The 11124-nt window shown below is 34.6% G+C and overlaps 1 long non-coding RNA gene and 1 pseudogene across 10 annotated transcripts; both read right to left on the bottom strand.

Moving 5' to 3' along the window:
- Window positions 1-1069: 1069 nt before the first annotated feature.
- LOC110915004 lies at window positions 1070-4046 on the bottom strand. 10 transcript variants are annotated; one of them, XR_002578682.2, is made up of 6 exons: window positions 3723-4045; window positions 3526-3631; window positions 3030-3354; window positions 1974-2366; window positions 1658-1761; window positions 1070-1383 (listed from the first exon to the last, which is right to left on the bottom strand). It is a non-coding gene; the product is annotated as an uncharacterized LOC110915004 (long non-coding RNA). The 10 variants fall into 10 exon arrangements; XR_004883279.1 differs by having other exon boundaries at window positions 1070-1568; window positions 1658-2366; window positions 3723-4046; XR_002578681.2 differs by having other exon boundaries at window positions 1658-2366; window positions 3723-4046.
- A 4763-nt stretch (window positions 4047-8809) lies between these two features.
- On the bottom strand, window positions 8810-10645 carry LOC110920254 (annotated as a pseudogene).
- Between the last annotated feature and the right edge of the window lie 479 nt (window positions 10646-11124).

Here is an 11124-nt window from a genome sequence, read left to right as displayed (position 1 = left end):
GAGAGCACACAGTTAGACACATAGAGAGAACACAGGTAGACACATAGAGAGAACACAGTGAGTTTGAGAGCATTACCTTCTGTAATCTTTGTAAACAAACTCTACTGGTTATAATACATTTGAAGCTTTAAACGTTGAATCTTTGTTTGTTGTGTGTCTTGATCTCGGTTTGCATACCCGGTTGGATTCCGCACAATCGGGTTTGTTCGTATCATAAGGATAAAGTTACTAGATCCTCCGCTAGTGGACCTACAATTGTTATATAAAAAAATAAAACATTTTAAGTGGATTGAGTTGGGTTTATTTTCTCAAATGGTGTTTTATCATTGCACATGTGGTGTATAATATATTTGCTTTGAGCTTTGTTATAATTGTAACTACAAGGTTTTATGTAACATATGGTGTTTTATTTATAAATAGATGAAGAAATGAAGGAAATCTACGGTGTTTTGCAATTAATGTATGTTGTTTTAAAAACCATAAATATTAATAAATGTTTGAAAAAAAATTAATACATGTTGTATAGAGTTATATGACATGTCATATAGACTTGTACGACACGTATAGCCTTTAGTGAACCTGATATGTTGCCAACTTTAGGGAAAAACAAACAAGATGCTCCTAAACGCCATGTATACCACCATATACGTGATGTATAGGGTTAGTCGTCAGACATAATTTAACAACATTCTATGAAATATTCTGTAGGTATCAGGGTACCCTATACACAACGTATAGCTCTATACCTGATGTATAAGGTTACCAAGGTGTAAATAACCAATTGAAGGGTTCTAGTATCTCCACCTTTAGTTAATCCGTATTTTGTATATTTTAAGACATCTATTATGTATTTTATTATTATATAAAAGAAGATTTGAGTTATTAACAATATAAAATTTAGATTTATGGGTTTAAATTCTTACCAAATTCATACTTAAACTAGATTTAACCCCCGCGCGCGATGCGCTGCGAATCTACCACGACCCTCATTTTTCGTTTTTGCGCTCACCTCTTTAACATGACAATCTTATATTTTTCTATTTGTCAAATAAAAAAGCACCCTTGTACATGACGCGAATATCAAAGCATTTCGTAATAGATGTTACGAACAAAAAACGGAAAAAACAAACAAAAAGAAGAGCAAAAATGACTCAATAAGACCTTCTAAGATACTTCTAATGTCCACAATCAAAACATTCCACCTTATTCTTGTATTTAATTCATCAACTTCAACATCTTAGTAGCCCAACTATATACTGAAGCTGTACTTGCTCCCATCAAATGGCTGAAGAACTATCCACTTGAAACTCAGTTGGGCGCTTTTTTGCGGTGGCGACCCTCGTTTAATTGAGATATACACTCATAATCATCTCCTGGAATCACCTGTTCAATAACTATATAATTAGGTAGGCAATAACTAATATTGCAAGTTGCAAATAAGTTAATTATGTTTCAGATTGATTGGTTAATTTGTTAGAAAACCATGCATGCATGAAAATGGCCACTTTAAGATTTGATGCCACAGTAACATCATAGCGAAACAACCCTCTCTCCACGCGATCCTCCCGCTTTAAACATAACATAACAATAAGATATAATTGTCTTAGCTTAAAGTGATATCAACCACAGATTAAAGTAGTAAGCTTTCAAACACTACCCCTGTAAGGAGCATAGATTCCAAGAAAGCAAAAGAAGGCTCCGTGTTGTAACTGAATTCACTCTCTACAGTTTTTTGGATAGCATATAAAGGTAGTTTCTCCCCTGAAGCATATCAAACCACATGTTAATTTACAGAATTTAAAGTAAAAAGTCAATCTTTTAAAAACCGGACAAGTTTAACTACATCTCATATTCATCCGAATCCTACAATGAGAAGAAAAGATATGAATCTGATTTTCAAAACACTCTTCAGTTTCAATACAGCACAAAATTCTTAGAACCTGTTTAGCAATATGTATTTTTGCACATCTAACCTATAGAACCTGTTTAGCAAGTATAGCTGAATGTTGAACCACATCTGTCATACTTGAAGAATGGTGGAATCCACTTGAAACTGACACTCAACCAAAAAAAAAAATTGTCAAGCTAAATAGTTATTTTGCTACTTACAAATTTGTATAGCTCAACGCACTGCCAGCCCAGGTCTTCCATTTACCGACAATTCAACTCATTGATGTCGTCGGGTTTTTTGAGTTAACAACACTCATAATATTAGCAAACCAATCAAAGTGGCTAATATCAAATGTGTGGGAGGGAGTGTAGCATACGCTGCCTCCCCTTTCATCATCTCCCATACCATCATTCCGAAACTAAACACGTTGCTCATCCACGTCTCTGTTGACTGTTTTTGGATCACCCGCGATGATCTATGCATAAATAGCTAATCAGTTATTAATGGGCACTACTCATACCTACCTATATCTTGAATGATGGAAGTGGTTCAATAAAGCCAAAAGATATGCAAGACAATGATGGAATCATGTTCATCTAATCTAATCATGAGAGAAAATAGCTTTGAGATCTATATGATTAAGCACACAAATGTTTGGAATAATTTCATATATATGCGTAGAAACTTCCTAGATATCATACATATCCCTAAAAATTTCCTAAATATCATATATAGCGAAATCCAATTCTAAATATCATAATATCATATATATATTGCAGAAAAAACTGCAAAATAAAAAATAAAACCAAAAACCACAATAAAAAGTTGTTGAAAATCGCAATATATATCTACACCAAAAAGCTGAGTTAAAATGAGTAAATATGATATTTATATTTTGGTTTGGATATATATGATATGATATTCGGGAAGCTTTTATGAATCTATATAAAATTTCCCCAAACCTTAACCATGGTTTTACGCCATATAGAAACATGAATTTTGGTTGCATTTTACTTCATGTCATTTGACCATAAGAGTTTAAAAACATCTTGTAAACATTTGTATATGTGAACTTTGAGCAAAAAAAAACGTGTGTATGTTAATCTATGTGTGTTAGGACAATAAGTGACCGACTAACCTCGTGAGCAAGCCAACGGTAACCATCGGTTTCGTATTCCATAGCTTCACGACATTTTTGCAAGCGGCAACGATACCTATATCCCCTAAACACAGAGTCCCATTTTTATCAAACAAAATCCACTTTGTGTTAAGGTCTTTGTAAGCAACACCATGATCATTCATGAACTTGATCCCTTCCGCCACATCAGCAGCAATTCGTATGATCTCTTTCATTTGAATCCTTTTGTTCTTCACCATAATACGATCGCAATCAATATGAATCATCAAATACTCTTATCACACATAGAGAAGGTACATTTTGACTCTTCCAATCAAAATGTTGACTGAATTACAAAGCAAAAATGTATAGATTCAGTTAGAGTTCAAAGGAAAACACTTGAATTTTTTCAAATTATACAAACAGTATAACCAATAACTAAATAATAATCATGAAGATTTTTGAAATACATCACTAATCTGACCTAAAAATTATACAATTGGATCATAAAAATTACCAAGACGATTCAATTGCTTCAACACCGTAATCCGTCTCGAGTTTGTTTGCCAGAAAACAACTCTAGTGCCTGCACCACAATGTCGATGCCAAACCTCTGAGTAACCCTAAGCAAAATTCTTTCAAATTAGCAAAAACAACATAAGTTAGCCATCATAAAACACATGAGCAGCGGATGAAAGCTTTCGCCAAACTTACCTTACCTCGTCTTAAATCAACTTCGGTCATCTCTGTAGCTCGAATCCACTTTTGCCGATCTGATTTCGTAGCCACTCGATGTTGTTGGATTCGCCTCCAGGTAAAACCATTTCCGTCATCATCATCGCCAATCACCGCCGTAACCAACAACGAAGGAAAACTGAGGAAGAGATATAAGTTCTCATATGAGATTGTTGAGAGAGAATGGAAAGGGTTTGGGTCTTGGGGGAAGGGATAAGAGTGAAGAGAGGGATGAGCAGATGAGATGCGGTGGTGTTGGACACGTGTGTAAGGCACGAAACATGGCAAATTGAGGGAGACTCCGTGCCTTTTAGCTGATTCAGTAGTTTGTACACCTATGTACAACCAACATTTACACCAAACACAGATTAAGCCACATGTACAACCACCTCAAGCCTAATCTTGTTACTAAATCATAATATTTAAATTTAAATAATATTAGGGTAAAAAATTATTGTTAGAAACAAAACTGATATGACTTTAATTTTTTCTTCAAAACACTATGTGGTACGAGGTAAAAAATTGTTTATATTATTTAATCATCATATCATTTATTTTTTTATTATTTTAATCTCCTTTATGTTAAACCCACTAAGTTATAGCTAGTTGTACCCTATGCACCAAATCTTCTACCATGACCAAATTTCAGTTGTATAAAAAAAAATTCAGTTGTATAATTATCTTGTATTTGTACGGAACCTTATTCTCCCTAGTTGTATAATTATCTTGGTATTTTTACAGAAACCCTACTCTTCCCTAAAATATCGTAAATTATTCGCGTGAACATAGAAGATTATACAGAATCAAAACAAAAAGTTGTACATTACTCGTAGGTTAGGATATAATAGAAAGTTTATTTGACTAAGAATGTTAAGAAGTAATCTTGACCATCCATTTAATTAATCAAGGGCTAAGATTAAATGAGGGAAATTGAAGGGAAGAAAAGAGCCTTGTGGGTTTGTTTAAGGGAATTCTAGTCAATCCAAGGCAATAGCTTCTCTCTCCTCTAATTCCCCCCCCCCCCAATTTTTTAAACGTTAATAACTCTTTCATACGACATTGTTTTTTTTTATAAAAATTGCACCAAAAAACGAGCGTTTTTTATCTTTAAAACGAGTATACTATTGCTATATTTTCGATTTTTTTTAAAACCCAGTTGCGTAAAACGCAATGGGAAAAACCCAGTTGCGTAAAACGCAATGAAAAAAAATCCTAAAAATGACATTTTTCTAAAACGTAATGCACAAAAAACACAAAGAAATGTCTTATTTGTAAAACGCAATGGCTAGAAAACAAAAAAAAAATGTCTTATTTCTAAAACGCAATAGCCTAAAAACACAAAAGAAAGTGTACTTTCTAAAACGCAATGGACTGAAAACACATAAAAATGTGTTTTACCTAAAACGCAATGCACAAAAAACACAAAGAAATGTCTTATTTCTAAAACGCAATGGTCAGAAAACACTTAAAATGTATGTTTCTAAAACCCAATGGAATGAAAACACATAAAAATGTGTTTTTACCTAAAACGCAATGCATCAAAAACACAAAGAAATGTCTTATTTATAAAACGCAATGGCAAGAAAACACTTAAAAATGTCTCCTTTCTAAAATGCAATGGCCTAAAAAAACAAAAGAAAGTGTTCTCTCTAAAACGCAATGAACTGAAAACACCTAAAAATGTGTTTTACCTAAAATGCAATGACTAAAAACACTTCAAAAATGTGTTTTTCTAAAACGCAATGGCCAAAAAACACATAAAAATGTCTTAGTTCTAAAATGCAATGGCCTAAAAACACCAAAGAAAGTGTTTTCTCTCTAAAACGCATTGAACCAGGACAATAGTTTTGTCTGTGAATTGCTCTGCCCCTTGGACCCCGCCAGGGGCTGCCGCCCCTGGACCCCCGCCAAGATCGTAAAACGCAATGTCTAAATCAAAAACCCAGATAATAAAACTGAAATTAAAGAAATTCTTACATGGATCAAAGTCGGTTTCTTCAACGATTGACGAAATTTGAATGATTGAAACACTTATCAGAGATCAAATCGAACGGATCAAGTGATTATCTTCAAAATCACCGGAAAAAACGAGATTTTGTATGAAATTAAACTGGGTTTTCTTCAAAAAAACACTGAAGAACACGTTGATCGGGTGTTTGAATCATTGATTGGTGACGAAAATCGCACTATGATGTAGTGATTATTGAGATAGAAAGTGAAGAAATGGTTGAAGATGGTGGGTTTTGAAAATGGTGGGTTTTTATGATGTCAAGAATACGTAAAAAAATTATAATTTTGTTATGGAGTGTTGAATTGTAACTAATTATCTATAATTTTGTTAAAACCTCAGGGATTTAAGTGTAATAAGTTTAGGGGCTAAAAATAAATAGTGTTTAAAAGACCAAACTACCCTCATTTTAGGGGTCTTTCTATAAATAAAGGGGGAAAATTCTTAGTATGGAAGGATCATGTACAAGAATCATATTTAAGGATCCGTTATTCTTACCTCAGCAACATATTCCTCAAACTGATGCTGGATCAGAGGTATACCTTCAAGGGTACCGGTAGCCTTCCTCTTCTTTCCACCTCTTCCCTTTGAAGTGGTTGCCTTGGGGACTATGACGGAAGGGCTAGCGGCAGGCTTCTTCTTTATGGACCGGACGGTGTCAAGGTCAGTGACACTAAAACGAGAAGCAGACTTTGATGACTTTCCAGCACCTACACACCCAAAAAAGATAAGTATCCTTATTTCATTTCTATTTAACTATTTATTTAAACATTTAATTGTGCAAAAAACAGGATACTTACTTGACATTGTTACAGAACCTGCGGATACCTCTTGAGAATCCTGGGTATTTGCTTGAAATGATCTTATTGCAGGATCAAGTTTTCGAAAAGCAGCAAGCCTCTCCTTGGTGGCAGGTGATGGGATAATGTGCGAAACAGAGATAGCTGCACAAAAGAAACAAAAGCATTTTAGTGATCCTCATTAGAAACAAGGTCATTCGGTGATCCTTCTAAGGATCCTCTATCCTACCATGGGTGGTCCACTTCCTTGGCAAATCCTTTCCATCCGGTATGGTATCCCTTCTGACAAAGAAGAACCGCCTTTTCTAGTTGGTGTCATTCTTAGTGGTTTTGAGGATGGGGTGTTCTTCAAAGGGTTTGTGTTTGAATAAATATCGGTGGGATCTGTGGCTCACAAATTGTACATCTCTGTCAACTCCGACATTCCCAGATCAACGCCTTCGTGCTCAATGATCCTTTCAAGGGTACTCAAGACCCTCCACATCATTGGCATCGCTTGGATGTAGGAGATGTCGGTGAGAGAGAAGAAAGACTGGGTGAATTCAGGGAAAGGATACGAGTATCCTATTGTGAATGGGGTGACCGGGAAAACTACCCAGGTTTCTGAAACGAAATCGCTTAGAATGGTGGGGTCAAAAGCTTTAAAAATGGTACTCGCCGGAAAACAGTGGCGAATCCTGTCTATCTGCGGATCAGTGAAGCAGCATCGTTCCTTCGCAGAGTCTTCGATGATCCCTTGGCTCTTTAGAGGACTATCTTTTGTGTGATCCTTTGCCGGTGAGGACCTCAGCATCAAAACCCCCCACTACGGGTGGTCTTAAGATAATTTAACAAAGTAAATGAAAGCATGACTTCAACCTGTTGCTTTAAATAAATGAGTAATGTTTCAAAAAATTAACACCACCTGTTGCTTTAAACTACAATTTCATTTTGCAGGTCTCATTTATACAGTATTAAAATTAAAAGAAACAAAAGATGTATACACAGGTCCATGAGAAGAAATATAGATGGACCTGTTGTTCACTTTAGCTCTACAAGTTTGACTTAAAAAATCAAACTTATATGTAACAAACTTATAAATATTATTTATTCATTTACAACCTTAAAACCAAGTCTTTTGTATCCATTATTTATAATACTTATTGTACTTTTAAACGTACAATTTGAGCCTTTTAAACCATATGGGAGTATTTTCAACCTATTTGATTTGTTCGACCAATTTAAGCTATTCTATTTTTAACAAATTTTTTAACTTGACTCATTTGATTTAAGTCAAAATAGACTTACAAGATTAAGATATGTGACCTGCACAAATCACTTCATCCACAAGCAACAACTATGATGCAATTATCAGGCTGCAAAAAGATACCACAAAATTAATTCAAAGTTCAAGAATACTCCAAAAGAGTGTTCGGTTTCAGTTTTAAACTACTTGTCTATTTGGATATCGGATACCGGATACCGTGAGTTGATGATTTGGCGCTTCACAACGTAGTTGTAAAAGATAACCTCTATCTCAAGGTCAGTTGAATCCCCAATGTGCTGAATTAAAAGAATCTTGTCACTAAGCAAATAAACTAATAACCTACTAACATAATAAGTTCTTAAATAACCAATGAGCCTGTGAATCGCTAAGTTATTTACCTCTCCAAATTCTTAAACAACCAAAGGGAACCAGCAGGTGAATAAGAACCATATAATGCATAACCATATTACAGATCCCCCCATACTCCCTATAAAAATCAGACAGTTATTATTCGAGTCACATGTTCAGTTATTTAGTTAGCTCCTAGTTGTTCTAGCTTGTACTTTTCTGTTATCCATGCAGTATTAGCTTGTACATTCTGTTATTGTTTAATTCTAGTCTCCTAAGTGGAGAGCTATGCGTTGTATTTCTCAATTCAATCAATACATTAAGGATCAGTTACATATCAAAACAGTCTTGTTTTAGCTATATTGTTTAATAATGAAATCGTTTGATTTACAAAATGATATGAAGCACGTATGCTAAGCAAAGCATGATAGGAGCACATTTTTGTTAGAGATGAGAGCACGAAGATCACGACGACTCCTTTCTATCTCCTTCAAATACTCACAGTCAACAACAGGTGTTGCTGCCTCCATTTATGTTTCAATAGACTGATTTCAACTTGCAAAAGAGCCTAAACATATCACAGTGTAAATATTACAAAGATAAATATCGCTCATACCAAATAAACTAAAAATGCCAAATATATGATCACTCAAGAACATTGAACTTACACGCTAAAAGTATTGCTTGCAAAATGCTGTATGGCGCCCACTGCTGTCTGAGATATAGAAACTACAAAAATTTTAGAAAAAAAAACACACACACAAATGTAAATTGTAAGGATGAAAAAAGAGATTACCTCTTCATCTGCTAAATTAAGATGCAGTCCCACAATGCTTTCTACCTTCAGAAGCTTTTGTTTTCCCCTTTTGAGACTTGTGTTTCTTCTCCACACTCATTTCAGCCACCAGTCTGATAGCACAGTAGAGAAGTCAAACGTCAACCACTGGAACAAATAAAAGTCAAAGTTTACGATGTAACAAATGTGTGCAACCAAACCTTTCACATTTTGATGCAGCCCCCACTATCTTTTCCTTGTTATAAGGTGTACGACACGCTAGACACCTCCCTTCTGTATCATCTTTCTTAGCCATATCCATAATGTGATGCCAGCACCATACACAAATCTGTAAACAATGATTGTTTATGTTAATAAGTCACATATACCATACATACCCTTAATTAACCAATCGTTCACATAAAACGTAAAACATAATCATACTGGTGTTTCACTATTACAATTAGCTCAAATCGAAATAAAGTCCGTAATGTAATTTTTCTATCATATTGGTGTTTCAGTTGTTACATCTACACAAAAGGTATCGAAGAAGATATAAAAAACACATACCGCTACATCGGAATCATTCCGTAGATCAACTCATCCCTCTTATGCTATCCAACAACGAATCCAGCATTTGCCGAAATCTTTTTCATTCAGCAAACGAATCAACAAAATCTCATCAATAATGTTGTAATTTGATGTTACGGTTTCCCTCGAAATCATGTGCGCATCATCTCAGAATCAACAATCGATTATCCCATTATAATATTAGAGTTATTGTGCTTCATTTAAATGGTGAAAAAGAAATGCAAAATCGAAAGAACAACTAGATCTAAAATAAAACACAAATAAGAAATCAAATTAACCTAAAATTGAAATCAAACCTGAGAGCATGACAGTACTTTGTAGTCCCAAAATAGGCTCTGTAATAAAAATCCAATACGTTAACCTAAAATATAAAAAAGAAACTCTCGGTTTGTGTTATTAGATATTAACTTCAATGGTCTACCCTCCGAAACAAACCCATGTACTGACTGTATACTTCGAACCGCTTCATCCTCCTTTGAGTAAGTAATATATTTGTATAGTGTAAATATTACAAAGATAAATATCGCTCATACCAAATAAACTAACAATGCCAAATATATGATCACTCAAGAACATTGGACTTACACGCTACAAATATTGTTTGCAAAATGACGTATGGTGCCAGCTGCTGTCCGAGATATAGAAAATACAAAAATTTTAGAAAAAAAACACACACACAAATGTAAATTTGTAAGGATGAAAAAAGAGATTACCTCTTCATCTGCTAAATTAAGAGGCAGTCCCACAATGCTTTCTACCTTTAGAAGCTTTTGTTTTCCCCTTTTGAGACTTTTGTTTCTTCTCCACACTCATTTCAGCCACCAGTCTGATAGCACAGTAGAGAAGTCAAACGTCAACCACTGGAACAAATATAAGTCAAAGCTTACGATGTAACAAATGTGTGAGACCAAACCTTTCACATTTTGATGCAGTCCCCGCTATCTTTTCCTTGTTATAAGGCGTACGACATGCTGGACACCTCCCTTCTGTATCATCTTTCTCAGCCATATCCATAATGTGATGCCAGCACCATACACAAATCTGTAAACAACGATTGTTTATGTTAATAAATCACATATAACATACATACCCTTAATTAACCAATCGTCCACATAAAACGTAAAACAGAACCATACTGGTGTTTCACTAATACAATTAGCTCAAATCGAAATAAATTCCGTAATGTAATTTTTCTATCACATTGGTGTTTCAGTTGTTACATCTACACAAAAGGTATCGAAGAAGATATAAAAAACACATACCGCTGCATCGGAATCATTCCGCAGATCAACTCATCCCTCTTATGCTATCCAACCACCAATCCAACATTTGCCTACATCTTTTTCATTCACCAAACGAATCAATAAAATCTCATCAATAATGTTGTAATTTGATGTTAGGGTTTCCCTTGAAATTATATGCGCATCATCTCAGAATCAACAATCGATTACCCCATTATAATTTTAGAGTTATTTTGCTTCGTTTAGATTGTGAAAAAGAAATGCAAAATCGAAAGAACAACCTGATCTAAAATAAAACACAAATGAGAAAAATCAAATTAACCTAAAATTGAAATCAAACCAAACCTGAGAGCTTTAACGAAGTTGATACTC

Source organism: Helianthus annuus, chromosome 16, assembly GCF_002127325.2.
Source record: "Helianthus annuus cultivar XRQ/B chromosome 16, HanXRQr2.0-SUNRISE, whole genome shotgun sequence".
Classification (NCBI taxonomy): Eukaryota; Viridiplantae; Streptophyta; class Magnoliopsida; order Asterales; family Asteraceae; genus Helianthus; species Helianthus annuus.
The sequence above is the reverse complement of the archived record's forward strand: the minus strand, read 5'-3'. Positions and strand labels throughout refer to the sequence as shown.